Source organism: Bubalus kerabau, chromosome 1 (genome assembly GCF_029407905.1).
Source record: "Bubalus kerabau isolate K-KA32 ecotype Philippines breed swamp buffalo chromosome 1, PCC_UOA_SB_1v2, whole genome shotgun sequence".
NCBI classification, from domain to species: domain Eukaryota; kingdom Metazoa; phylum Chordata; class Mammalia; order Artiodactyla; family Bovidae; genus Bubalus; species Bubalus kerabau.
In genome coordinates, this window is record NC_073624.1 from 225,181,132 (window position 1) to 225,205,953 (window position 24,822).

Genomic DNA, 24,822 nt, shown 5'->3' on the forward strand with positions numbered 1-24,822 from the left:
TTTAAGAACAACTGGGTGCACTGCCTGCTATGGTCTCAGTGTTTATGGCACCACAAAATGCAGATTTTGAAATCCCAAGCCCCTAGTGGTGATTGTAGTAGGAATTAGAGTCTTTGGGAGGAGCTTAAGCTATGAGACTGGAGACTGGATCCTTATGAGTGGGATTAGTGTCTTATAAAAGAGAACCTAAAGGGTAGCATTAGTAATAAAGAATCTGCCTACCAATGCAGGAGACACAAGAGATGCACATTCGATCCCTGGGTTGGGAAGATCCCCTGGACTAGGAAATGGCAACCTGCTCCAGTATTCTTGCCTGGAAAATTCCATGAACAGAGGAGTCTGGTGGGCTATAGTCCATGGAGTTGCAAAGAATTGGATGCAATTGAGCACACACACAAGAGAGATTCTTAGCCTTTTTGGTTCTGTGAGGATACAAAGGAAAAGTGTGAAAACAGATGACAGCCCTCACCCAACCACACTGGCATCCTGATCTACAGACTCCCAGTGTCAAGGACTGTGATGAATAAATTTCTGTTGCTTATCAGTTAACAGGTTTATGGTATTTTGTCATAGCAGCTCAAATGGACTCCAGGGAGTCTCTAGGACAGTTCCTTTTTAACATTAATTACATCAGATCTAGAGAACTTGATAAAAATTCAGACACATGAGCCTCATATATTGGATCAGAATCTCTGTAGTGGTGCCCATCAATATGCATTTCTAGTAACTCCACAGGTAATTCTAATTCCTTTTCAAAATTCAAAGAACTCTATTCCGAGGTATCTTTTTCAGGAAATTTCACTTATTGACTCATCTTTCCTTCAAGTTAGAGATACTTCCTTGAAATTGTTTTTAAGTAATAGAGCAATTATCCCACTTTCTGGTTCAGTCCTCCACTCTTCTGAGACATGAGGAGTAACCAAGTGGACACTGGGAGTTCATTGGGTCCTCTAGCTTTGTTCCGTGGTCATGTTCTTTTGTGAATAGAAGCGGTTGGAGGAGATTGAGAAATAAGTTGTGAGTGTTATGTTTTATTAAGCCCCCCACCAGGCTAGCCAGTGGTTAAAGTAAATTAAAGAAAAATTGCAATTAATGTAGCTTTGAATCATGGACTGTTAGAGCTAGAAAAGACTTTAGAAAGTCTTCTGGCTAAGCCAGCAGAATCTGTTCATTGCTTGCCTTCTGCATTTATTAAATGGGCACCTTTAGGAGAGTTACTTCACATTTCTGTTTCTCAGTTTACTCCTCTATAAATGGGGAAAATCATAAGCTAGTTCAGGGGTTTGTAAAATAATGTAATGAAGGTTAATACAAAACTACACATAATCAGAAAGCTACATGATTTTCCAGCCAGACTATAAATGCCATGCAATATAGTCACACTGTAGGTAAGGAAAATAATACAGTTGGTTTGATGGCAAATAAGGACTAGAGGTCTAGTTTTAAAGGATACCATCTCTATAGAAATAAAAAATGGATATTGACTTTATTCAATATCTATTTCTCTGGGTAAACTATAGATCAGTTTGGAGAAGGACCCTTTCCTGATATTTGTTTAAAAGAATAAAATGCTCACCACACTGCTAGAGAGCATAAATGCTTTCAGAGGATTGCTTGGTTCACCGCACAGAACTCTTGCATGTGAAACATGAGGCCAAGTCCTCATTCAAGTTTGCAGTCTGGAAGCATTTTAGGATAAGTAGGGAAAATAGATTCACTATTTGAATATAGTGATCAATTCAGAAAACCAGTGATCAATTCAGAAAACCAGTGTCAGTTTCCACTGTTTTGGGACATCAATAGCTCTGATGCCCACTGACTTTGTGAAGTCACAGGAAAACCACAAAACAGCAACACTACTGAAGCTGTATAAATAATACCCAGGTATAAAGGGAAGCAGTTAAAACTCTTGCTGCTTTATCTCTGGCATGACTCTTTGGGGCTGGTTTTGTGCTTTAGTTATCTAAGACCTTTTATCTGTTCTTTCTCACTTTGCATTTTGATCAGGCTTGCTTATGAATCCTAGAGAAGTCCCATTCTGGGGACAGGAGCTGTAAGAATGAAAATTGGTTTCTAAGGAGCCTCTGAACACTAGCCATGAAATAAATGTCACTGGTATTGCTGTTCTCTTTGGATGGACTGTCTGTGCTTTATATCTGACAGTTAATGAGCTTTACTAATCAAACAGAGGAACAAATGCTATTTCCCACCCTCCCTTTCTACCTGACAAGGTGAGGAGTTCTAACCCTCACCCTGGGAAACTGACAGCACTGAATAGGAGTGGAATAACGAGGAAACCTAGAAGGTTAATTAAGGTAGTACCCAAAAGTTGTTTTTAAATGAATTTAATTAACCTGTGATCTCTTAAAATTAGAATATGTTACAATGAAAATGAAGGCAAATTTTATTCTTTTTTTTTTTTTAACTTCGTCTTAGAAATCAGACATTAAGCAAATCTCTGGGTAAGAAGTAGTAGGGAGGCTGTTCACTACCACCTGCATGCTCGTACTTGCTCAGTTGCTTCAGTTGTGTCCAGATCTTGGCAACCCCATGGACTGTCGCCCACCAGGCTCCTCTGTCTATGGGACTTTCCAGGTAAGAAATTTTACCTCATGGGCTTTTTCAAATCTATCTTTATTCTCTGTGTATTTCAGAATGGATGGTTTCCATTACTGAAGGAAGAATTTGTAACATTAATATCTGGTGCTCTTGTCAATCACCCAGGTTTCTGGTAGCATACTCCCTCACGAAATGAATGTGCTAGTCACCTCTCATCATGATTAGAGACAAGGAATACAGTGAAGAAAGGCAGTGAGAGTATGGCTAAGGGAGTGATTCAGACTGCCCGAGAACAAAATCAGCCTCTGTAACTTCCCAGCAGTTGGCCTTCAGCAAAATTACTGAACTTCCTCTCTGTATCTTGCTTTCTCCTCTCTATAAAATAGATATATCAATAGAAGGCACCACAGGGGATTGTGAAAAAACTTAAAAGATACAAAGCGATAATGCATGTGACTTATTGCATACCAGGCCCAGAACATAGTAAGCTCTTAATGAATGCCAGTTATTTGGCAGGGTTGGGTATTTTTGTTGTTGCTTTTAACATGTGGTCCCTAACACCTGGAAAATAGACTTCAACTGATGGGTTTCTTGGGATCTTTTAAACAACCTTAAACTATGTGCCTACTTGTATGCTTCATGTGTTTTCTTTCTGGAGGAGAAAGTTCAGTTATCAAAAACTTCTGAAGAAGTCTACAACCCAAATACGACAAGAATCACTCTCAGAAGTCATCAGTTTCAAAGACCTCATTGAATCTGTTTGAGTGCTGAAGCCGATACAATGCAATGAAGCCACAGTCTGTCAACCTATTACTGGTTCTTGAACAATAAAGGCTCCTGCAGGCCACTCTGTCTGACCCCTTTCAATTCTTCTCCCTGGCCCAGCCTGACACAAATGAAAAGAATACAAAAACAGTACTCTGAAAGTCATCATACCACTAGTAGCTGGAATGCTGAAGAAAGGCTTCCCATACAAGGTGGGGCTTGAGTTGGACATTGAAGAAAGGCCTAAAGTTAATGTGAATTGGAATAGGATATGCTGCATGGCACAGATAATCTTTGGTAGTAGAGAATATAGTTTTAAGTTAAAACATAGATGCCCCTTATAGAAAGTTTATACACGCACACACACACACACACATTTACTTTAATATGGGCTTCCCTGGGGCTCAGACGATAAAGAATCCGCCATCAAAGCAGGAGATCTGGGTTCAATTCCTGGATTGGGAAGATCCCCCAGAGAAGGTAAAGGCTACTCACTCCAGTATTCTTGCCTAGAGAATCCCATTGATGGAGGAGCCTAATGGGCTATGGTCGACGGGGTTGCAAAGAGACACGACTGAGTAACTAACACTTTCACTTCACTTTCATACTTTAATATGTACATACCTATTTAAAATATAGGAATGATATTGAATATAATATGGTCATTTTCATACTAAGATTTCAATGCTTAGTAAGTATTTATGCTTTTTGCTGCTGCTACTAAGTCGCTTCAGTCGTGTCCGACTCTGTGCAACCCCATAAATGGCAGCCCACCAGGCTCCCCCGTCCCTGGGATTCTCCAGGCAAGAACACTGGAGTGGGTTGCCATTTCCTTCTCCAATGCATGAAAGTGAAAAGTGAAAGTGAAGTCGCTCAGTCGTGTCCGACTCTTTGCAACCCCATGGACCGCAGCCTACCAGGTTCCTCCGTCCATGGGATTTTCCAGGCAAGAGTACTGGAGTGGGGTGCCATCGCCTTCTCCAATTTATGCTTTTTAAGGTGAGTCAAATACTCATATACACAAATACACACACACACACACACACACACACACACACACACACATATATATATATATATATATATATATATATAATGAGAACACAGCTGCAATTCAGATACAGCAAAATTAGAAGCATTGAACATGCATAGCTGAAATTTTAGAAACAGAAGCATATGTGTTTCAGCATTCCTAGAAGGGGAGCTTTGTCACCAAGTCATAGAGGCAAGAACACTTTAGGAATGTTCTCAAGAAAATGGATAAATGGTCGTTCAATGCAACCCAGTGCAGTCCTTTGGAGACATTAGTGCTGAGAGGAAGGTAGTGAATCAGTGTTTGTTAGCAATATTACCATGCATGTAAATTTACATAAAAGACTCATACCAGCCATTTCTTCAATACTTCAACTACTCAACAAAAATAATAGAGGCCTGCCTATTTACCAAGATTTGCTGTAGCTGCTAAAGGACAGACGGTGTATACAAAGTGCAAGTCTTGCAGTCAGGGTCCCCACCAGATTTTGGCAAAGAGGTTGAGGGACCAGCCTGCCTTCTTTTGGTTCTGCAAACACAGCAATTGCTTTTTCAGGTTAAGGTCTTGCACTTGGCTTGATCTTAGCCTAGGGTACTTTTTCTCCCACATTTCACATGTGTAGCTTCTTCTCATGCCTTAGATTTCAGACAATATTTCAGTTCTTCAAAGAAGCCTTTCTAATCACCACACTGAAGTTGGAATATGCCTTACTTAGGAATTAACTATAGTAATAATCCTCTTAGAGAGAATTCCTTTTACACATACAAGCATTATGGATAGGTTGAGTAAAAGTAGTATGATCTTAGTTTAATATACACTCAAATATTCAATTCATTTACTCAGCTGTGAAGTACCATTTGAGACTACTTTAATAAAACCACAGTAAAATCCTACAACTTTATTCATTTACTAGTTCTAACAGTTTTTTGGTGTTTTTTTTTTTTTTTTTTTCCTGATTGAGACATTAGAGTTTTCTAGAGTTTTTGGAGGGTGATCAGATCCAAAAGCCAGTTGACAGTTTGGCTCAGACTGAACCTCACCTAGTTAAGACAAAAACAAAATGAAGTATGCTGTTCCGGAATACATCCAAATCCACAACAGGTGTTGTTGTTCAACTTTTTGAGACCCCATGGGCTGCGGCACGCCAGGCTTCCCTGTCCTTCACTCTCTCCTGGAGTTTGCTCAAACCATGGGTTGTGAAGAGTCAGACACAACTGAGCGACTTCACTTTCACTTTCATGCATTGGAGAAGGAAATGGCAAACCATTCCAGTAATCTTGCCTGGAGAATCCCAGGGACAGGGGAGCCTGGTGGGCTGTGGTCTCTGGGGTCGCACAGAGTCGGACACAACTGACTCGACTTAGCAGTAGCAGCATGTATAATATCACATCATTTGAAAATAGTTACATTTTTACTTCTCTTTCTATTTGGAAGTTTTTTGTTTTTTTTAAATTTCTTTTTGTTGACTGATTGCTGTGGCTAGGACTTCCAATACTATGTTAAAAAGAAGTCACCAGAGTAGGCATCCTTGTCTTCTTCCAAAATTTAGCAGGAAGGCTTTCAGCTTTTATGTTGACTATGGGCTTGTCATAAATGCCCTTTACTATGTTGAGATATGTTCACTCTATGTCCACATTAATGGGAGTTCTTATCATGAATGGATGTTATGTTTTTCAAATGTTTTTTGGTCTCTACTGAGATAATTAGGTGACTTTTGTCCCTCCATTTGTTAATGTGGTTTATCACATTGGCTGATTTGAGAATACTGAGCCATCCCTGAAACAAATCTCAGTTGATCATGGTATATGGTCCTTTTCATATATTGGATTATGTTTGCTAATATTTCACTGAGGAATTTGTTTTTTGCACCCATGTTCATCAGAGATACTGGCTTGCAATTTCTTGTAGTGTCTTTTCCTGGTTTTGGTATAGGGGTAATGGTAGCCTCATAGAATGAATTTGGAAGATTCATATACAAAAAAAGAGGCAAGAAAACTTGCTGGGAAAACTGGGCAACTATTTGTAAAACAATGAAATTAGAACATTTCCTTACACCGTATACAAAATAAACTCAAAATGGAGTAAACACCTAAATGGGAGACCTGAAACCATAAAACACCTAGAAAAGAACAAAGGCAGAATACTCTTTGACATAATCATAAGCAATTGGGGGTGGGTGGGGATAGGAGGGCATCAGTCTCCTAAGACAAAAGAAATAACAGCAACAGCAAACAAATGGGACCTAATTAAACTTAAATCTTTTATATAGCAAAGGAAACAATGATTAAAACAAAAAGACAAGTTACAGAATGGAAGAAAATATTTGCAAATAATGTGACCAAAAAGGATTAATATACAAAATATATAAATAGCTTATACCACTCAATATCAGAAAGACTAACAACCCAATTTAAAAACTGCAAAAGCCTGAGAAGATTTTTTCCCAAAGACATACAGATGGCTGACATATGAAAAGATGCTCCACATTGCTAATATGAGAGAAATGAAAATCAAAACCACAATAATATATCACCTCATACCTGTCAGAATGGCTATTATCAAAAAGTCTATGAATAACAAATGTTAGCGAGGATGTGGATAAAACGGAATCATGGTGTACTGTTGGTTGAAATGTAAAGTGGTGTAGTCACTGTTGAGAATAGTTTTTCTTCAAAAATATCTAAAACTGGAACTACCACAATGATAAGCATTTACACTTCTGGGTATGTTTCCAAAGAAAACAAAAACATTAATTCAAAAAGATACATTCACTTCAGTATTTATAACAGCACAATTATAATAGCTAAGATCTGAAAGCAATCTAATCCATCAATAGATGAATGGATAAAGAAGCTATGGTACATATATACTATGGGATACTACTCAGCCATAAAAAAGAATGAAAATTTGCAATGAGCAACAACATGGATGGACTGGAAGGTATTATGCTTAGTGAAATAAGTCAGAGAAAGACAAATACTGTTATCATTTATAAGTGAAATCTATAAAATAAGTGAATGCATATGGCAAAACAGAAGCAGACTCACAGATATAGAGAACAAAGTAGTGATTACCAGTGCGGAGTGGAAAGCAGGGAGAGGCAAAAAAACGGGTAGCAGATTAAGAGGTACAAACTACTAAGTATAAAATAGATAAGCAATAAAAATATATAGTACAACACAAGGAAATATAGTCATTATTTTGTAACTATAAATGGAGTATTATCTATAGGCATATTGAATCACTATATTGCATATGTGAAACTAGCATAATAGTATAAGGCAACTATGTTTCAACTAAAAAAAAGTGTTCATAAAAAAGTTTTTCTTGAATTCCAGATGGCAATAGAGCATGGCTGGTTGCCCACCGTATCAAGTATCTGCCTATCCCAACTAGTGTTTTGATCATGTTGCTGCTGTCCTTGAATGTTTAAATTGAAGCCTCTTACCTTGAAGGCAAGATCACATGCAGTATAAATGATGTTTAAGTGGAAGCTGTGAATCTGAGTAAAATGACATCAGAATTACCCTCTCCAAAGTTACACACACACAGTTATTTTTGGAGTTGTTATTTTAATTTAATTGTGGCATCAAAGACCCTTTCAAATGTCAGAATTAATTAGTTCCTTGTTCATTATATGAATGAGGCAGAAAAATAGCTGAATGCTACTCTGATTCTGCAACCTTTCCAACTGACTGTACAGGCAGAGAGATGGTTTCACTAATAAACAACAATGTCCTAAGAAAAACAAAGAACTTTCATACCTATTATCCTTGTAAACTACAGAGACATCTGCCTTTCCCTTCCTCCTTCAAAACACAGAGAGATGAAGGTCTGAATTACAGCATCCTGAGAATGTATGTTCTGAATTCTCCTGTCCCAAGTATGTTGGAAGTTGGAACCAAGGACCTTGAGAAAGTTTAGCCCAGTAATCCTGTTCTAGAAATCTATCCTAAGGAAATCAGAGTTGTTATGAGGTTTCTTCACCAGGATAAACCTTTTATTGCTACATGTAAAAGTCAAAACTTAGAAGCAAAACAGTCTTTTAAATAGGGAAATGGATACATGCAATGTGGTATTCATAGAATGGTATGTATGCTGCTAAGTCGCTTCAGTAGTGTCCGACTCTGTGTGACCCCATAGGCAGCAGCCCACCAGGCTTCCCCGTCCCTGGGATTCTCCAGGCAAGAACACTGGAGTGGGTTGCCATTTCCTTCTCCAATGCATGAAAGTGAAAAGTGAAAGTGAAGTCGCCCAGTCGTGTCCAACTCTAGCGACCCCATGGACTGCAGCCTACCAGGCTCTTCCGTCCATGTGATTTTCTAGGCAAAAGTACTGGAGTGGGGTGCCATTGCCTTCTCCGAATGGCACGTATAGTATTCAGTTATTAACAGACATGGATTCAAGTATTTTATTCTGTTGGACATCACCAGATGCCCAACACCAAAATCAGATTGATTATATTCTTTGCAGCCAAAGATGGAAAAGCTCTATATAGTCAGTAAAAACAAGACTGGGAAATGACTGTGGCTCAGATCATGAACTCCTTATTGCCAAATTCAGACTTAAATTGAAGAAAGTAGGGAAGACCACTAGACCATTCAGGTATGACCTAAATCATATTTCTTACAATTATATGATGGAAGTCAGAGATAGATTTATGGGACTAGATCTGATAGATATAGTGCCTGAAGAACTATGGACAGAGGTTCATGACATTGTACAGGAGACAGGGATCAAGACCATCCCCCCAAAAATAAATTCAATAAAGCAAAATGGCTGTCTGAGGAGGCCTTACAAATAGCCGTGAAAAGAAGAGAAGTGAAAAGCAAAGGAAAGATACATGCGTTTGAAAGCAGAGTTCCAAAGAATAGCATGGAGAGATAAGAAAGGCTTCCTCAGTCATCAGTGCAAAGAAAGAGAGGAAAACAACAGAATGGGAAAGACTAGAGATCTCTACAAGAAACTTAGAGATACCAATGGAACATTTCAGGCAAAGATAGTCTCAATAGAGGACAGAAATGGTATGGACCTAACAGAAGCAGAAGATATTAAGAGGTGGCAAGAATACACAGAAGAAATGTAAAAAAAGATCTTCATGACCCAGATAATCATGATGGTTGATCACTCACCTAGAGCCAGACATCCTGGAATGCGAAGTCAAGTGGGCCTTAGGAAGCATCACTACAAACAAAGCTAGTGGAAGTGATGGAATTCCAGTTTAACTATTTCAAATCCTGAAAGATGATGCTGTGAAAGTGCTGCACTCTATATGCCAGCAAATTTGGAAAACTCAGCAGTGGCCACAGGACTGGAAAAGGTCAGTTTTCATTCCAATCCCAAAGAAAGGCAATGCCAAAGAATACTCAAACTACTGCACAATTGCACTCATCTCACACACTAGTAAAGTGGTGCTCAGAATTCTCCAAGCCAGGCTTCAGCAATACGTGAACTGTGAACTTCCAGATGTTCAAGCCAGTTTTAGAAAAGGCTGAGGAACAAGAGATCAAATTGCCAACATCTGCTGGATCATTGAAAAAGGAAGAGAGTTCCAAAAAAACATCTATTTCTGCTTTATTGACTATGCCAAAACCTTTGACTGTGTGGATCACAATAAACTGTGGAAAATTCTGAAAGAGATGGGAATACCAGACCACCTGACCTGCCTCTGGAGAAATCTGTATGCAGGTCAAGAAGCAACAGTTAGAACTGGGCATGGAACAGCAGACTGGTTCCAAATAGGAAAAGGAGTACATCAAAGCTGTATATTGTCACCCTGCTTATTTAACTTATATGCAGAGTACATCATGAGAAACGCTGGGTTGGATGAAGCACAAGCTGGAATCATGACTGCCAGGGGAAATATCAATAACCTCAGATATGCAGATGACACCACCCTTATGGCAGAAAGAGAAGAGGAACTAAAGAGCCTCTTGATGAAAGTGAAAGAGAAGAGTGAAAAAGTTGGCTTAAACCTCAACATTCAGAAAACTAAGATCGTGGCTTCTGGTCCCATCACTTCATGGCAAATAGATGAGGAAACAGTGGCTGACTTTATTTATTTATTTTTTTTTGGCTCCAAAATCATTGCAGATGGTGACTGCAGCCATGAAATTAAAAGACGCTTACTCCTTGCAAGGAAAGTTATGACCAACCTAGACAGCATATTAAAAAGCAGAGACATTACTTTGCCAACAAAGTTCCATGTCGTCAAGGCTATTGTTTTTCAAATAGTCATGTATGGATGTGAAAGTTGGACTATAAAGAAAGCTGAGCACCAAAGAATTGATGCTTTTGAACTGTGGTGTTGGAGAAGACTCTTGAGAGTCCCTTGGACTGCAAGGAGATCCAACCAGTCCATCCTAGAGGAGATCAGTCCTGAGTGTTCATTGGAAGGACTGATATTGAAGCTGAAACTTCAATACTTTGGCTACCTGATGCAAAGAGCTGACTCATTTGAAAAGACCCTCTCCTCCCACCTTCAAAAAGATTGAAGGTGGGAGGAAAAGCAGACAACAGAGGATGAGATGGTTGGATGGCATTGCCAACTCAATGGAGATGAGTTTGAGTAAACTCTGGGAGTTGGTGATGGACAGGGAGGCCTGGCATGCTGTGGTCCATTGGGTCACGAAGAGTTGGACACGACTCAGTGACTGAACTGAACTGAACTGATTCTGTTAAAAAAACCAATGATCAAAACTAGACACATTTTGTAATAGTATGAACTAGGTCTGATCTATTTATCACCCAATTGATAGTATTTAGAAAAACACTTGAAACAAAGCATATTCTTCCTTCTTGCCTGCCTGCCTTACTTTCTTCCTTCTTTCCCTTCCATCAGCCTTCTTTCTTTCCTTTTTTCCTACCTTTCTTCCATAATAATTACATACTAGTGAATAAATTAATGAATGCATGGATATTATGTATGCATTTATTGATAATGAAACAAAAGACTGGAATACTTTCTAGAAAAGTATTAATAATAAAGTGTATAATCTCTAGTGATTTTATATATTCATTTTAAGTATCTGCATTTTCTCTATTCTCAATAACTAATCTAAATCTCCATTCTAAACAACTTTTGAAATATTAAAGAAAATTTAAGTTATTCTTTAATCCTTGTGTGGAGTTTGGAAAATTGCTACTATCTTGAATTTTGTTCATAAAAAGGTTAGTATGGACAAAGAGGGATTTTAGAATGCTTTTTGATCTTTGGAGGTAATGGTAAACAAAGATGGAATGGCTCCAGCCTCACTCTAATGCTATTTTCAAGGAGGTCACATACTCATGGTCAATTTGAAAGGAGTCCCTCTAGGACTTGCAGAACTCATTTTGAAGAAATTCTCAGCTCCATGGAATAGTAAAGGATTAGAGTTTTCTTTTTTTAAATGTAAATTGTTGCTATTTTTCAGTCGCTAAGTCGTGTCTGACTCTTTGTGACCCCATGGACTGTAGCATGCCAGGCTTCTCAGTCCATCACCATCTCCTGGAGCTTGTTCAAATTCATGTCCGGTTGAGTCGATAATGCCATCCAACCATCTCATCCCCTGTCCTAGTCTTCTCCTGCCCTCAATCTTTCCCAGCATCATGGTCTTTTCCAATGAGTTGGCTCCTCACATCAGGTCACCAAAGTATTGGAGCTTCAGCTTTAGCATCAGTCCTTCCAATAAATATTCAGGACTGATTTCCTTTTAGGACTGATTTCCTTTAGGACTGACTGGTTTGATCTTGCTGTCCAAGAGACTCTCAAGAGTCTTCTCCAATACCACAGCTTGAAAGCCTCAATTCTTCAGCACTCAGCCTCCTTTATGGTCCAACTCTTACATCTGTACATGACTACTGGAAAAACCATAGCTTTGACTAGATAGATCTTTGTTGGCAAAGTGATGTCTCTGCTTTTTAATACATCGTCTAAGTTTGTCATAGCTAAGTAATCATCCAATTTTTCTACTCTCTCCATCCTTGCCTTTGTGTTTTAAACTTCTTCAAAACTGAGTAAACAGCCATAAAAAGGAATGCAGCCAACTCAGTTCTAATGAACTGGATGAACCTTGAGACTATTATACAGAGTGAAGTAAGTCAGAAAGAGAAAAACAAATATCATATATTAATGCTTATATATGGAATATATAAAGATGGTACTGATGAACCTATTTGCAGGGCAGCAACGAGGATGCAGATATAGAGAACAGACTTACAGACAAGGGCAGAGAAGAGAAAGGAGAGGGTGAGATGAATGGAGAGAGTAGCATGGAAGCATATACACTTCTGTATGTAAAATAGATAGCCAATGAAAATTTGCTGTATGACTCAGGGAACTCAAACCGGGGCTTGTGACAACCTAGAGGTGTGGAATGAAGAGGGAGGTGAAAGGGAGGTTCAAAAGGGAGGGGACATATGTACATCTATGGCTAATTCATGTTGATGTATGGAGATATCAATATTGTAAAGCAATCAATTAAAAATAAATATAATTTTAAAAACTGATTAAGGTTTTAGATTAGATATTGTAATTAACCGTTCAGGTGTTGAACAAAATTCTGATTTATATTTAGACACAACCAGTTTCAAAATATCAGCACCATTTCATTAATGTCATTTCTGTTTTAGTGACTATTACTCATATTTACTTGTTTTCTCCCCCCAAAATGAAGGCTTTGTTTTGTCTTGCTTCTCTTAATCTCCATGATAATCGCCATGATAAGACAGCATAAAACAGGAGTTGAATCTTTCTCAGTTACAGCCCGTTATCAAACACCAACTGTGCACAGCAAATTAGATGTGCTGTGACTCTATCTTGATTTGTATTTTCCATAGAAACTGTCTACCTAAATGTATTACTGATTTAAATTCTACAGTAACAGTGTGGCAACATGAAAAAGAGTAGAGTAGGAAGGAAAAATAATAATAAAGTCCTAATCTGAAGCAAAATTTCATGGCAGCTACCAGCTAAGAAAAATGCTGTACCTGAAGCCCAGAAATACTAGCAGAGAAATTTCAAATTATCTGTGTGGCTGGGGGGGAAAAAAAAAATCTTAACCAAGAAAAGAAAAGGAGCTGTAACTTGGGGAATAGTGTGTGTGTGTTTGTGGTTGGGGGTGGGTTAGGGAGAATGGTGCTGAAGTCCTTGGAACTACTATAAGTAGACATGAGTTCTTATACTTCTGACCTCTAGGATCTAAGAGAATTTCTGGTGAGCACTGGGCAGTGAGTCTAGCAAGGGATTGGTGCAGCTCAGTCTTTTCTCAAAGGCATATTGCAAGCTGGCCTCTAACCATTTTTTCCCCACTATTTTTAGACTTGAACACACTTCTCCTGAAATAAACCTCATCCATCTTACCACAAATTCACTAACACTTAACCCACTTATTGCCTGCCTGGGGATTGCTACTTCATGAATTTCTCACACAAAATCCTATCTCCTCTAGAACACCTTTTTGAGAGCTTCAGTCTTCTGATTTTCTCTAACATTTTTAACAGCACTCCATATTTGACATTTATCTATACTCAGTTGCTAGTGACTTTTGTTTGGCCAAGTATATCCCTCTTCCTTACTTTTTTTGGCACCAGGGACAAGTTTCACAGAAGACAGTTTTTTTTCACAGACCAGAGTTGGGGGGATGGTCTGGGGATGATTTAAGATTACATTTATTGCATGCTTCGTTTCTATTATTGTTATATCAGCTCCACCTAAAATCATCAGGCATTAGGTCCCAGAGATTGGGGACCCCTGCAATGGATTTGGAATTTATGTAAATGCTTATTATTAAATTAAGTCCAATGTATTTTATTATTTTTTGTATATATGACCCCTTGCTATGCTTAATTTGTTAAAGAGGAATGATACATTCCCCTATTCCCAGCATTTGCCAAAGGCTTTGCCCAGTAGTTATAGAACTTAACCTCTAAAATGGCAACCCACTCCAGTACTCTTGCCTGGAAAATCCCATGGACGGAGTAGTCTGGTAGGCTACAGTACATGGGGTTGCAAAGAGTCAGACATGACTGAGTGACTTCACTTCTTCCTTTCTCTAGTATGAATATTTCTTTCCATCTTATGATAAGCATATCTATCTGTAGATATGTATATGGTATGAATGTTTTACTCTGTATGTTTGTAACTAACTCTAGAACCACCATCTCCATGTCCATGCCACATAAAGGTATAAGTTCTTTAAGATCCTGAGAAAACAGAAAAAAGCATATACATGACCATAAGAATTTTAGGAACATTGTTGACATCATGGTGGCATTCAATGGCATTGTGAAAGCTAACAATTGAATACAGTAAGACCAGCTTTAGGGGTTAATTATTACTAAATCTTATAGCCTCCAATTGTAATATTTTCACAATTCCTTCTCAGTCCAGCCATTTCCTACTATAACCGTCAACATCTATATTAAATAGTGAAAAGATATTATTAGGAGAAGCAAAGTGAATAAGCCTCCCAAGAAAGGATTTTCTTCCAATTTGGAAATTTTTCTCTTTGAATTTTTATTCAAGAATCTTCTATTCTTCTGAGACTACTGGCAAACTGTCACACAGAACCCTTCCCTTGAACACTGGAAAGTTTCTAGATGGTCTCTAGCTCTCCTGGCATATTGGCATTTAGGCTTTCTCCTATATTGATGTCTTGGGAGAACATAAACATTACAACCACAACTACCAATCACAATAATAGAAAGGTGGCAGCAAGTTTCTAAGGCAAATATAGAAAGTGGACTCTCTGTCTGTGACCCTGTTTAACTGAGAGGCTATTTGAAAACAAAGATGCCAACCAAGGCAGGTGTGATTTCGGACTCTTCCTTATATCCCTAGGCAACATTGTCTACTGTTACTTGTTACCATTTTGGAATAATAGGATAGCAAAAGTTTTAAAATTCAATACTACAAGTATTGGGCAACATGATAGCAAATGTGTATTTTGACTGAATCATTCAACTTTTGAACTAGTTATTTTAACAAAATGAACAAGTGTCTAGAAAGTGTTGAACCTGGAGTTAAAGAATAAACATGAGCTCAAGGTAACTTAGCCACACTGAATTCAGTGTCCTCATCCATTAAATGGAAATGATCCTACTTATACCTCATTACTCAAGAGTTCTGGAAATCAAGTGAGAGCATGGATATGAGAGTGCTTTGGGATGCTTTTATGCACTATTCCCATAGAAGTCAATACTGCTACACTGAAACAAATAGTGGACACACCAGCCTCTGTTTCATCCATCCCTCACTGTGGAATAGCCATGCACTTTGGAGATTTATCCATCTCCAGCCTCAGAGGCACTATCTAATTGGAACAAGTCAATTTATGCTTGACATTTCTATGGTCACATGGATTGATTCAAGGGTTAGCAGGTAATATCAATCGGCCCTGTTAGACTAAATGAAATCCTTTTGTTACATGGTTAGAAGAACAGCATTGTCTTGATCCCTGTCTCTCTACTTCCCCCTCCTTCCTTCTTTCCCTTTTTCCATCTCTCCTTATTCTCAAAGCACCATCTGCTACCATTTTGCTAAAGGGGAACAGTCTTAGGATGAAACTAACACCAGAGAGACAGAAAGATAAAACGAATGGAAATTGGGCTGACCCTCTTGAGTCACTTTTCAAAAGCTTTATAAAACCTCTACCTTTGAATACCATGGTTATCAAATATGATTAAGTATAAGGCAATAACATTTTTAGTCCACCACTCCAAAAAAGAAATCTATCTCAATAAATAAAATGATGAATTTTATTAGAACCCTAACAAGTCTTTCATATTAAAGAATAGTTTCTTAAATATTTAATCTTGAAGACAAATTAGTACTATTTGAGTAAGTCATTTTAGCCTACAACTCTATCAATACTATCTTAGTGTTCATAAAGATTACTTGATAGAAATCTGTTTAAAAATTGGCATGAATTCAATAATTACTCTTTGATGGTAAAATTTTATACCTGAAAGTGTGAAATGAAATTTTAAGAAAGACTTTTACATCATATTTTGAGAATCTATACAAAAATTACATTAATATAATGTATAAATAGTTATATATATACACACATTGGGCTTCCCAAGTGGCTCAGCGGTAAAGAGTCTGCCTGCAATGTAGGAGATGCAGTTCAACCCCTGGGTCAGAAGGTCTCCTGGAGGAGGCCTCGCAACCCACTCCAGTATTCTTGCCTGGAGTACCCCATGGACAGAGGAGCCTGGCGGGCTTCAGTCCATAGGGTTGTAAAGAGTTGGACATGACTGAAGTGACTGAGCACACAGCATGCATATATACACATATTGTTCCTGTCATGTCGCTAACTCATGTCTGATTCTTTGTGACCACATGGACTGTAGCCCTCCAGGCTTCTTTGTCCATGGGATTTCCCAGGCAGGAATGCTGGAGTGGGTTGCTATCTCCTTCTCCAAGGGATCTTCCTGAATCAGTGACTGAACCTGTGTCTCTTGCATTGGCGGTAGATTCTTTACCACTGCACCACCTGAGAAGCATATACATATAGTACATTACAACATATACATTATATACAATACTGTATATAATTACTATAATATATATGCCTAAATAAGCAAAACAGCCATCAAAGCCATACAATTAAGTATGGATGGTTTAGAATGACATTTCCATGATAAGAGCAGACACAAATACCAAAAATGCTATGTCATAAACATTAAACAGTCTAAACAAAAGTGAAAATAATTTTCTTTTGAAAACTCAAATTTGGTTTTAATGAAGGCAAGGAAATGCATGTCCAGTATTTCAATCATACTCCCATGAAAAATGAGTTTGGGGAAAAGCTATATTCCAAGTTAACAAATCACTTTCAGAATACACTATTTAAAATACATAAGTAATTGCTTAATAAATTAAATACAGACGTAAACTTTTATAACTTGCACATAGATTAGTGAAATGTTGTTCCTGAGCCATGAAAGACATTGGGAATCTTGGCCTCCAGAAGAGAAGAATTCAGTCCAGGGCCAGTGACAAGGCTTGATTGCTCAGAGCATTTGTGTAATAAAGTTTTATTAAAATATAAAAGCAATAGAGAAAGCTTCTGACATAGACATCAGAAGGGGGCAGAAAGAGTGCCCCCCTTTCAGTTCAGTGTCTCAGTCGTGTCCGACTCTTTTGCAACCCCATTAACTGCAGCGCACCAGGCCTCCCTGTCCATCACCAACTCCCTGAGTTCACTCAAACTCATGTCCATCGAGTCGGTGATGCCATCCAGCCATCTCATCCTCTGTCATCCCCTTCTCCTCCTGCCCCCAATCCCTCCCAGCATCAGAGTCTTTTCCAATGAGTCAACTCTTCGCATGAGGTGGCCAAAGTATTGGAGTTTCAGCTTTAGCATCAGTCCTTCCAATGAACACCCAGGACTGATCTCCTTTAGGATGGACTGGTTGGACCTCCTTGCAGTCCAAGGGACTCTCAAGAGTCTTCTCCAACACCACAGTTCAAAAGCATCAATTCTTTGGCGCTCAGCCTTCTTCATAGTCCAACTCTCACATCCATACATGACTACTGCAAAAACCATAGCCTTGACTAGATGGACCTTTGTTGGCAAAGTAATGTCTCTGCTTTTTCATATGCTATCTAGGTTGGTCATAACTTTCCTTCCAAGGAGTAAGCATGTTTTAATTTCATGGCTGCAATCACCATCTGCAGTGACTTTGGAGCCCAAAAAAATGAAGTCTGCCACTGTTTCCATTGTTTCCCCATCTATTTCCCATGAAGAGATGGGACCAGATGCCATGATCTTGGTTTTCTGAATGTTGAGCTTTAAGCCAACTTTTTCACTCTCCTCTTTCACTGTCATCAAAAGGCTTTTTAGTTCCTCTTCACTTTCTGCCATAAGGGTGGTGTCATCTGCATATCTGAGGTTATTGATATTTCCCCTGGCAGTCATGATTCCAGCTTGTGCTTCCTCCAGCCCAGCGTTTCTCATGATGTACTCTGCATATAAGTTAAATAAACAGGGTGACAATATACAGCTTTGACGTACTCCTTTTCCTATTTGGAACCAGTCTGTTGTTCCATGTCCAGTTCTAACTGTTGCTTCCTGACTTGCATATAGGTTTCTCAAGAGGCAGGTCAAGTGGTCTGGTATTTTCATCTCTTTAAGAATTTTCCACACTTTATTGTGATCCACACAGTCAAAGGCTCTGGCATAATCAATAAAGCAGAAATAGATGTTTTTTTGGAACTCTCTTCCTTTTACCATGATCCAGCAGATGTTGGCAATTTGACCTCTGGTTTTTCTGCCTTTTCTAAAACCAGCTTGAACATCTGGAAGTTCATGGTTCACATATTGCTGAAGCCTGGCTTGGAGAATTTTGAACACCACTTTACTAGCGTGTGAGATGAGTGCAATTGTGCGGAAGTTTGTGTATTCTTTGGCATTGCCTTTCTTTGGGATTGGAATGAAAACTGACCTTTTCCAGTCCTGTGGCCACTGCTGAGTTTTCCAAATTTGCTGGCATATTGGGTGCAGCACTTTCACAGCATCATCTTTCAGGATTTGAAATAGTTCAACTGGAATTCCATCACCTCCACTAGCTTTGTTCATAGTGATGCTTCCTAAGGCCCACTTGACTTCACATTCCAGGATATCTGGCTCTAGGGGAATGATCACACCATCGTGATTATCTGGGTGTTGAAACTCTTTTTTTATATTTCTTTCATGTATTCTTGCCACCTCTTCTTAATATTTTCTGCTTCTGTTAGGTCCATACCATTTCTGTTCTTTATCCAGCCCATGTTTGCATGAAATGTTCCCTTGGTATCTCTAATTTTCTTGAAGAGATCTCTAGTCTTTCCCATTCTGTTGTTTTCCTCTATGTCTTTGCATTGATCACTGAGGAAGACTTTCTTATCTCTCCTTGCTATTCTTTGGAACTCTGCATTCAAATGGGAATATCTTTCTTTTTCTCCTTTGCTTTTCACTTCTCTTCTTTTCACAGCTATTTGTAAGGCCTCCTCAGACAGCCATTTTGCTTTTTTGCATCTCTTTTCCATGGGGATGGTCTTGATACCTGTCTCCTGTACAATGTCACGAACTTCTGTCCATAGTTCATCAGGCACTCTGTCTATCAGATCTAGTTCCTTAAATCTATTTCTCACTTCCAGTGTATAATCATAAGGGATTTGATTTAGGTCATACCTGAATGGTATACCTACTAGCAGGCTGCTAATTAGAGAAAGGAGATGTCTCAGAACTCAGAGAGTGGCACCATGCCCCTCACTCACAACATGCATTTTGAGATAACATTGACACAAGGTGAGTCATCCCTGGCCATAAAACAATTGACATGAACCTTGAAGAAAGGCAGGTTTCTAAGCAAATACAGTCTCATTAACATAGCTTAAGAGGACATTTGCATGAGTAAAACATACTGGTTTGTCAAGTCAGTTCTGAGTCTTAGGCTGAACCTACTTGAAGAAAGATGTAATTCGTTAACATAGCTTAAGAAAAACATTTCCATAAGAAAAATGCATTGGTTAGCTCAAAGTTTGAGAAAAGTTAAGTTTAGGTGGAACCAGGTGTCATCACAGCAACACAGAATTTTAAAATAAACCTTCATTTAATTTTGTATAAAGAAAGGAAAAAGAATCTGACACTTATAGTTTGTTTTCTTTTGCCACTTAAAAGAGAGATAAAAAACGTCTGAAACTTGTAGCCTATTTCCTCTGTTTGGGAACCCCTAGGCTTCCTGCCCATCACCCCCTCAATAGTTTATAGAGTCACATTCAGATAGTCATTTGCAAAGCCCCTTTTGGCTTCCATGCATCCCCAGTTCTGTGAACACCCTGTAGTAGAACACCACGGAGTGGCATGGTGATTAGAACCCAGCATCTGGATTCAGAAACACTCAGTTTTCCAATACTTTGTGACTCAGGTACATTTCTTTTTTGTAATTTTTATTGGAATAGAGTTGTTTTACAATGTTATGCTAGCTTTTACTGTACAGCAAACTGAATCAACTATGTATATACATGTATCCCCTCTTTTTTTTGTATTTTTTAGCATTTAAGTCATCACAGAGCATTGAGTAGATACAATGCTATACAGTAGTGTTAGGTAGTTAGAATAGGAAAAAGGAGTCCAAAATAATAGTGTCTGAAAGACAAAAAAGGAAAAAGCCCATGAAAATAGAACAAAGCAAGGTCTGAGGACCAGAGTTAGGACCTCAGGTGAAGCAAACAGCCCACCCAATTTATACAGGGCAGGCTCAGGGGGAGGAAAAAAACATATAAAAAGGGGAGCCAAAATTGAGCTGCTCAGCTCTTCGGTAGGCCTCTTTTGGGTCGGCCCACCTCATGCCTTGAGGATGTATTTTCCTTTGCTTACCAAAAAAAAAAAAAAAACTGAACTGTGAGCTGTAACACTGGTTCATCCGTCGCTTCAAAATTTGCTGTGGAGAGACAGAACCAAGGAAATTACAAACTCCCCCGACACTTCCATACTGTTCTCCATAGTGGCGTATCAATATACATTCCCACCAACAGTGCAAGAGGATTCTCATTTCTCCACACCCTCTCCAGCATTTATTGTTTGGATAATAGATTTTGTGATGATAGCCTTTCTGACAGATGTGAGGTGATATCTTATTGTAGTTTTGATTTGCATTTCTCTAATAATTAGTGATGTTCAGCATCTTTTTCATCTGTTTGTCAGTCATCTATATATCTTGTCTGGAAAAATATCCATTTAGGTCTTCCACCAATTGTTTGATTGGGTTGTTTGTTTTTTGATATTGAGCTACATGAGCTGTTTTTATATTTTGGAGATTAATCCTTTTTCAATTGCTTCATTTGCAAATATTTTCTCCCATTCTAAGGGTTGACTTTTCATCTTGTCTATGGTTTCCTTTGCTATGCAAAACCTTTAAAGCTTAATCGGGTCCCATTTGTTTATTTTTATTTTCATTACTATAGGAGATGGGTCAAAAAGATTTTCCTGTGATTTATGTCAGAGTGTTCTGCCTATGTCTTCCTCTAAGAGTTTTATTATGTCTAGCCTTACATTTAGGTCTTTAATTCATTTTTAGTTTATTTTTGTGTATGATATTAGGGAATGTTCTGATTTCATTCTTTACATGTAGCTGTCCAGTTTACCCAGCACCACTTATTGAAGAAGCTGCCTTTGCTTCATTGTATATCCTGGCCTCCTTTGTCATAGATTAGGAAACCATAGGTATGTGGGTTTATCTCTGAGCTTTCCTATTCCATGGATCTATATTTCTGTTTTTGTGCCACTACCATACTGTCTTGATTACTGTAGCCCTGTAGTAAAACAAAGCTGGAGGAATTAGGTACATTTCTTCATCCCTATAAGCTTCTGTTCTGTAAGTAGAGTTAATCACAATATCTTGTTTCTAAATATGTATATAAATCAAATGCTGTAGTACAAGATAAATGCTTAGCATAGTCTGGTACACCTTAGATTCTGTTTGTTGAACAATTGAACGAGTGAACAGAAAGAGGAGGAGGAACACTATTCAAGTGATTACAATATTTCCCTTCCACTTGTAGCCTTTGAGAGAAAGATCATCTTTGTGTAAGGTCTATAGACTCCTCCTCAATACAGTTGTCTAAAATTCTTTCCTGTCAGTTTCATCTTTTTATTATAATGTTTTACCTTCTGGCTTAGGTTACTGATCTAAGCACTAGAATTCTGCTCCTGAACATTTTCACTTGACAGGCATTTTCTCCCCAGAAAATTGGCATAACATATGTTAATGATATTTTGGAGGGATATTTAGATAATGACTGTAAAGCCTCTTGAGATATTTGGATAAAACTGTCTTTTTAACCATAAGTTATTTTAATGGAAATATTGTTTTAGCAGATGTATCCTTTGAAGACTTTTCCCCTTTACAAGATGAATATTTAAAAAATAAGTTTCAAGTAGCAAACGTACAACTTTATAAAACTGAAGTCGGTTTCTTCCTGAGTCCATCGTTCCACCTTGATAACAATCATCTGAATTTAAAAATATATGTGGAATCTTAAATAAACCCAGTGCTTCAACACACAAAAATTCCTAAGAAATAAGCAACCTAGCTTATATTTGGTTGTTGATGCTCATGTCTATTCAATCCCTGAAATCATATCATTTTGTAACTAAGCTATTTAAAGGGACAGATAATAAAATGGTAGTTAACATTTGTTGGGTGCTTATGATATGCTAAGAACTATTAAACACCACTGAGTATTACCTCAGATAAATATTAAAACAATCCCATTAGGCAGAATTTTTATTATTCACATTTTATGAGTGTAAAACCTAAATTTTAAAGAGGGATTAAGTAACAGGTCTTACATCATATGGTGAAACTAGGAGGCTTAATATTAGGCTGTGTGATATCAGAGTCCACACTTGTAGCCACTACACTGCACTGGTTCTACTATGTTTAGTAGAATATACTATCTTTGTAGTATAATAGTATTCTGTGCCAAAAATAAAAAGTATTGATCTGGGGACATGCTCTGAAGACCTTTGTATCTAATTCTGTCTTCCAGTCTTTTTTCAAAGTGTCTCTCTTCCTTTTCCGCCCTTTTCCTTCTGTTAACATAGCATCTATGTGCCAGGCTCAGTACCAAGTGCTGGGTTATAGAGATTGATAACACCTTGCCTCTTCCCTCTGATGAATACATGCTGATTGGGGAAATAAACCAGTAAACAAAACTACTATATAAGCTGTGTAAAATCGTATATAAAGGAAAAGTACAGGTGTTTCCCCAGAGCTGTAGTTCTCAAAGTGTGGTCCTGAACTAGCAACAGCAGCATCATCTGGGAACATGTTAAAACTGCACATTCTCAAGCCCCACCCCAGACCTACTATTGAATCAGAAGCTCTGGGGAGTGGGACCCAACCGTCTCTGTTTCTACAAGCCCCCTAGGTGATTCTGATACACTACTGTTTGAGAATTATTGGTCTAGAGGAAAGGAATCAGGGTAGGGTTTCTAGAGGGTCTAATGCCTGAGCTGAGTTTTGAAGGATAGAAAGAAACTCACTGGAGAAAGACCAGCATTCCAAGGAGAGGAAGCAACGTTTCCAGCTCCAGAGATGTGAGGAAGCATAACCACACAGGGGATTTCAAGCCATTCTGTATGGCCAAAATTTAGAAGTTCTGATGTACAGGGGAAGGGATATGACATCAGATACAGCTGGTTAAATACAATGAATCAAATAGTGAAAATTCATATAAGTCATGTTGATAAGATTCAGTTTTTTTTCCTGACAAGGATGGAGCATCACTGAAGGATTAGGATCAGAACAATGATCACAGCAGGCAACACTGGATACAGGAAGGTCGAGTAAGAGATGATGGCATAAACATAAGTGAGGAACAGAGAGATTCTAAAATAAAAAAGAAAGAAAGAAAAATTGCATTGGAGGAACAGATATTAATAACAGGGTATATTTTAGAAGTATTTTGGTAAAGTTATGTTAGCTCATTGGAGGTGGGAGTTACCCAAAAGAGATGGAGGAAACCTGGGTCCTAATTTGGCCATCAATTCATATATGATTCTTACAGACCTACTGCATTGTCTCCCAGGACTTTGTTGTTGACTCTGAGGTGTAAGAAGCCATGGAACCACTTGATATCTACCCATGCTTATTACAGAAGTAAAGAGGAGTTAGTGCTCTATTGTGGAAGAAAGTCAGTGGATAAAGCATTCCCACTTTCTTTCTGAGAGTAGTTTAAAAAACTTCTGGGTGACCAGCTTGGTAACGTATCTTGATAACAGCTTGATAACACATCTTTGTTCTGCCTCTTTCTCATTCTCTGCTTCATTACTGAACCTTATTCCTGTACCATGGCCTGCACTCCCAACAAAAGAAGTTGCAATAATTTGTTGCCTCAGTTTTTGCCTCCTCGGAACCCTGGATAAATTGCCATTGTTATCCTGAGCACTTTGTGATCATTCTACTACATGTAAAGTACTGTGCTAGATGCTAGGGATCAAGCAGTGAATCAAACATAGCCACTGCTGTCACAGGCTGAGAGTCTATGTCATATAGAGACAAGCAAATTGACAATTAAATACAGTATTATAAGCACTCTGGTGGGGATATGTGGTTCTATGGGAGCACAAGAGGAGCTGTCTTAAGAAAAAAACTGGACAGACAAGATGAGTTGGAGGCATTAGAGAAGCATTCAGGTCAGGACATCTAATAGGCTAATAAGATTTGGGCTAGAGAATTGATTTGGGATTCAGTAGTTTATAGCCAGTCTTTGAAGTTGTCAGAATGGATGAGAAGGGAAGAAATTATATGAGATAGTCCTGTTTAGGGAAGAGAAACATCAAGGATTTTGTATCCTTGAACATCAAGAATACAAAATCAATCACTTGCATTTCTCTATACTAACAATGAAAAATCAGAGAAATTAAGGGATCAATCCCATTCATCATTGCAACAAAAAGAATTAAAGATCTAGGAATAAACTTACCTGAGGA

At 38.3% G+C, this 24,822-nt stretch overlaps 2 long non-coding RNA genes across 2 annotated transcripts in view; one reads left to right on the forward strand and one right to left on the reverse strand.

The window, feature by feature from the left end:
- The window catches only part of LOC129634789 (uncharacterized), a 179,869-nt gene extending 176,502 nt beyond the window's left edge, over positions 1-3,367 (forward strand). Inside the window, exons 3-4 of the long non-coding RNA XR_008705906.1 lie at positions 2,437-2,595; positions 3,218-3,367. This is a non-coding gene — a long non-coding RNA (uncharacterized LOC129634789). The remainder of the gene's footprint in view (positions 1-2,436; positions 2,596-3,217) is intronic.
- Positions 1-24,822, reverse strand: part of LOC129634785 (uncharacterized) — a 138,262-nt gene that overhangs the window by 20,050 nt on the left and 93,390 nt on the right. The window lies entirely within an intron of this gene.